Here is a 5056-nt window from a genome sequence, read left to right on the forward strand (position 1 = left end):
TGCTTTGGTGGTGTTGTCATCAATCACCAAAAAGGGGGAGATTGTAGCGAAAATGGCCTCTCATGCCATATTTCAATATAATGTTTTGGCGATTGATGACACACACAACACTTGGACTAATATATGTGTTAAGATGATCATTATCAGGCTTATAGGTCCAAGAGATGAAAAGATACAAAACCCCGAAGAAATCAGGTCGAAAGGAACAAGACAGAGATAATTTGCACTCATCGGTTAAACCGACGTGTGGCAAATTACACTCACCGGTGCAATGGGCTCAGTAGAGACCAAGTCAACAGAGTGCACCGGATGAACCGACGATGGGAAAAGATGTATCATCGGTGCAACGGATCCAGAAGCTAAGGCTAGGGTTCAGCACTGGTTAGACCGGCGATGCTCAAATTGAGCGTCGGTGCAGTTGTCCAGAGACTCCATTTTTTGGGGGTTTCTGAGCTTGCACTCACCGGTTAAACCGACGATGATTTCAAGAGCGTCGGTACAATTGATCAAGTGGCCATTGGAGCAGTAACGGCAAGTAGCTGGGAAAAAGCATTCACCGGTTGAACCGGTGATGGCAAAACTGGAGCGTCGGATCAACCGGCATTCAGGAATTCTATCAGCCTTTCCCAACGGCTCTTTTGGGGTGTGTGGACTATATATACCCCCCAAGGCCGGTTGCTGCATGTGGTTGGACGCCAAAAAGGTTGAAGGAAGTGTTGCCCAAGCAAATCATCATCTCCAACCATCCTAGCAAAGCTTAGTGTCATATCTAGCTTGTGAGAATCTTTGAGAGAGTGCTTTGTGCACTTGTATAGACTTAGTTCTTGAGAGAGCTAGCTTAAGAGAAGTCTTGCTGAGGCAAGCAAAGCATTCCCGTCGACGACCCTTTGTACGGAGCGGTGCCGACACTTTGCACGGGGTAAGAGGAGACCCCCTCCTTGGTGGAGAAGCTCCGTAGTGGATTTCGGCCGGGTGACTGAGAGAGACGGTGGCGGTGCACGAGACTCGGTGTCTTGTGGGCACTTGCCTTTGCTTGCCGGTGCGCCTTGGTGGCTTAGTGCGAGACGGTGATCGGAAGAGCCTCGGTGTCCCGTGGACGTAGGCGTTTGAGCTGAACCACGTTATATGACTGTGTCTACTCGGGAGTTTGCATCCCTCTTGCCCTTACCACTTTACTTACCGTATTACGTTTCCGCATTTACTCTATCTTGCGTGCTGAGTCACGGAGACACGCCGGGTAGTTTGCGGTGCCCAGCCCCCGAGCGGGGTCACCGGTGGAGTCACGGAGATGCGCCAAGTCGTCACGGCGTCCGAGGCCTAAGGCCCTGGCTGGGTCACGGAGACACGCCGGGTAGTTTGCGGCGCCCAGCCCCCGAGCGGGGTCACTGGCGGAGTCACGGAGACGCACCAAGTCGTCACGGCGTCCGAGCCCTGAGGCCCTGGCTGGGTCACGGAGACACGCCGGGTAGTTTGCGGCGACCAGCCCCCAAGCGGGGTCACTGGCGGAGTCACGGAGACGCGCCGAGTCATCACGGCGTCCGAGCACTGAGGCCCTGGCTGGGTCACGGTGACACGCCGGGTAGTTTGCGGCGCCCAGCCCCCGAGCGGGGTCACTGGCGGAGTCACGGAGACGCGCCGAGTCGTCATGTCGTCCGGGCCCTGAGGCCCTGGCTGGGTCACGGAGACACGCCGGGTAGCTTGCGGCACCCAGCCCCCGAGCGGGGTGACTGGCGGAGTCACGGAGACGCGCCGAGTCGTCATGGCATCCGGTCCCTGAGGCCCTGGCTGGTTCACGGAGACATGCCAGGTAGTATGCAGGAATATTTGAAGCATATTCGCATCGGGGTAAAAATCCAACCGTTATCCTGCGCGCGGATCTGTCGCAGCTGACAGGGGAACGGGGTTGTCAGAGGCAACGGTAAAAAAGGGAGTTACCATTTATCCCGCCTTATCCGCCGTGAGATCGCCGGCCTGATCAAATCCGGCCGTTAATTTCGGATCTGCCCGTTGTGGGGCTTCCGATATTTAAACAGGGGAGGCGGAACGGAGCAGCCACCAAGTTCCCGAGCACTCTAGAGCTTTCCGCCACCTTAGCCAACACGGCGAGTCTCCAGAGCTCTTGGCCTTCTTCTTGCTTGCGATTTCCTCTTCTCGCTTGTGCTCCACCACCATCGCCATGGTCGCCTCGCCTGCTGTTGGTATTTTGCAACGTCACGAATAAAATCCGCAAGCGCACAGATACCGCTGTAGCTTTCACCCAAGAGTATTCCAGGGTATCGTATCTACTAAGGAACGTGAGTACGCTATCTACAGGTTCAGGCTCATCCAAGGACACATGCGCCGGTGTGGAGAAGATAGAAGAGAGGACTTTCTATATCTAGAATCTGTGCCTAGAAGAAGAGATCACGTCGTCGTTATACTTCGAGTAAAAGGTATCGACCGACTTATGCAAACCGGTAGTTCCAATATGTGCTCTATCTGATATCCGAACGTGGTGTATTACTAAAAGGATCAAACAGGGCTGTCACCACCTACCGGCTACCTCTACAAACTATGGGACTATCAGACAACTGAGTGGTATAGTCCAGCCTAGACACCACGTCTATGCCTTTCCCTACTAACCTTAGCCCTGGCCAAGACTACCCTTTTCTATCCGGGGTCTTAAGCTAAGATCAAATGCTACTCGCTAGCATACACATCAACTAATATAAGGTAGAGATGACAACTTGCGATCTAAACTCTAATTCCAAATAAACAAACAAAGAAAGTCTTGAACACTTACAACCGAATAAGCATCCGTCGAGGTACAAGCGGAGAAGAGTGCCGACAGACCCGGCACTTCCCCGGACTCCTCCTCACTCTCCTCCTCTTCGTCTACACCGCCTAGTCTACCTAAGCATCTAGGATGAAGGCCTCAAGCTCCAAGGGAGAAAGGTGAGTTGAGAGGGTGTGATGTGTGTGTGTGTCCATTCCTCTACCCCCTCCCCTTGTATTTATAGGAGGGAGCCACGGGCTGAAGCACCTGGAACCGACTTAAGCAACCAGCAGGGAGGCGCCACATGTCGAAACTGAGGCGGAGGGGCCCATGGGCCTGGTCGACCGACCAGTAGGTCGGTCGGCCTGCCAGTTGGGCCAACCGCCCCCAACTTCGTCCAACAGGCTGTCCTGGGCCTCCTTGTCTTAACCCAGTTGGGTTTGGCCTGTCTTGAGTGGTCTGAACTGGGTTTTTGGGCTACACTTGGTCCATTTGAGCCTGAATCGGTGCTCTGATAATTTCTGCGAGTTATGTCGAGCCAAAGTGTACTTGAAACCTGCAAAATTAGTTCAAAACCACCTGCACACATTCTCAAGCACCATATGTGAAATTTGTTAATAAATAAACCCTATGCTAGCATTTATTCCACTTTGTGGTTCCCTTTTGTGCAGGAGTTGACGGTCAAAATTGGTCGTTAATGACTGTCAACAAGATCCCCCACACTTGGCCCATTGCTCGTCCCGAGTGAAGGTCAGGAATAAGGAAGCCGATAGCTTCCTGATAGAATATTCTACACAAAAGATATTTCATACCTTGCTCTTACTTGTGAACTCAAAAGTGTTTATCATGATATCTTGAGTTGTTGAAGAACAAAATGGTCTTGGCTTCAAGTGTCGTCCTGTCATGTTGCCAGACTTGGGGATTTTGAAAAATATTATTATAAAATTGTTCATGATCTTACTCTCCTCCATGGGTCTCTCAGAGTCTCACATAGCCTCTTACCAGCATTTATCCTTATTTTACCTCACCGGCTCTGATGGTATAGATGGAGTTTCGATGGATGAGGTAGAATGTTGTCTGCTTGGCCCAAATCTATTGCAAGATCAAAGATTGGATCCACAGGTGTATACTCATATTTACGACGGATCAGGTTAGTGCATAGATAAATATGTGCTACTTTTCATGTATGATTTTATTTGCTGGGTCATGCTTCTTTGGCATGCCATCTTTTCTCTCTCTCTCTCTCTCTCTCTCTCTTTTTTTTGGGTCATGCTTCTTTGGCATGCCTTCTTTTCATCTCTCTCTCTTTTTTTTCGATAACATTGTCAGACAGTGTTTAAGGAGCACAAGATTCATCTGAACATAAAACCTTAAATCAAGTGCGTAAACAGAGCAGAACCATGATGGGTCACAAAATTTGATCAAGCTCAATCATGTAGCTGAGAGACATAGCATGGGATTTTTATATGGCTCTGGTAGCATGGTGGATAAAGAGATAAGACCAAGAACTTAGTTTTTGTTTTCTAACTAAAAAATCCTAGACTGGTCAACATGAAAGAGACGAACAACTTTAACCAGACATGTCATGTTAGTCAACAACTAAGCATCATGGGTCCAATAAAATATGGTTCACAAACTTAAGCGCGGTATAAAAACATTTATGTAAGGCATCTATCAAGAGCTCTTATTAGAAAAATTCTTAAACAGGTTCAAGAGTTTGAAAAGATATGCTCATGTTTAGAAATGCTAAAGGGAGGAAACAAGTGAGGTAGTGCAAACTCATGAGTCGGAGCGGGAGGTGCACATGACATGTGAATGTGATCATAGATGTGTAGCATCATGGGATCTCCCCCCACACTTGTTTTCGGCCTGCTCTTCGATCATAGACAAAACAAACCAAATATGAAAGATAATGGGGCTCTGCCGGCATTAACACCGGGGAGCCAAAGTTCACAAATCTTGATGAAATAAAGACCTTGGCGCGACTAGATTGAAGTAAACCTAAACGTCTCGATTAAGACTAGCGCCCTAACTAAACCTATGATAATGACCTTTCTTAGGAAGTGACTCCTAATAGTGGTCCTTGTGACACGTAGCCTCAAACAAGCGCTTCATCTTAGCGCTCAACCCCATCCGCAGAAGACGTAAGTCATCCCGAAGCTCTTCACCTCGATCTTCCTCTCCTCAAGCTGGTTCTCGAGACGCCTATTCTCCAGGCGTAGCTGCTGGACCATCGCGGTGAGGTCGGCGATGGTGGATCCCTCTGAACTCACGTCGTCCTTGGGCTTTGTAGGCAACGAC

The sequence above is a fragment of the Panicum virgatum genome, chromosome 4N (assembly GCF_016808335.1).
Source record: "Panicum virgatum strain AP13 chromosome 4N, P.virgatum_v5, whole genome shotgun sequence".
In the NCBI taxonomy this organism is placed as follows: domain Eukaryota; kingdom Viridiplantae; phylum Streptophyta; class Magnoliopsida; order Poales; family Poaceae; genus Panicum; species Panicum virgatum.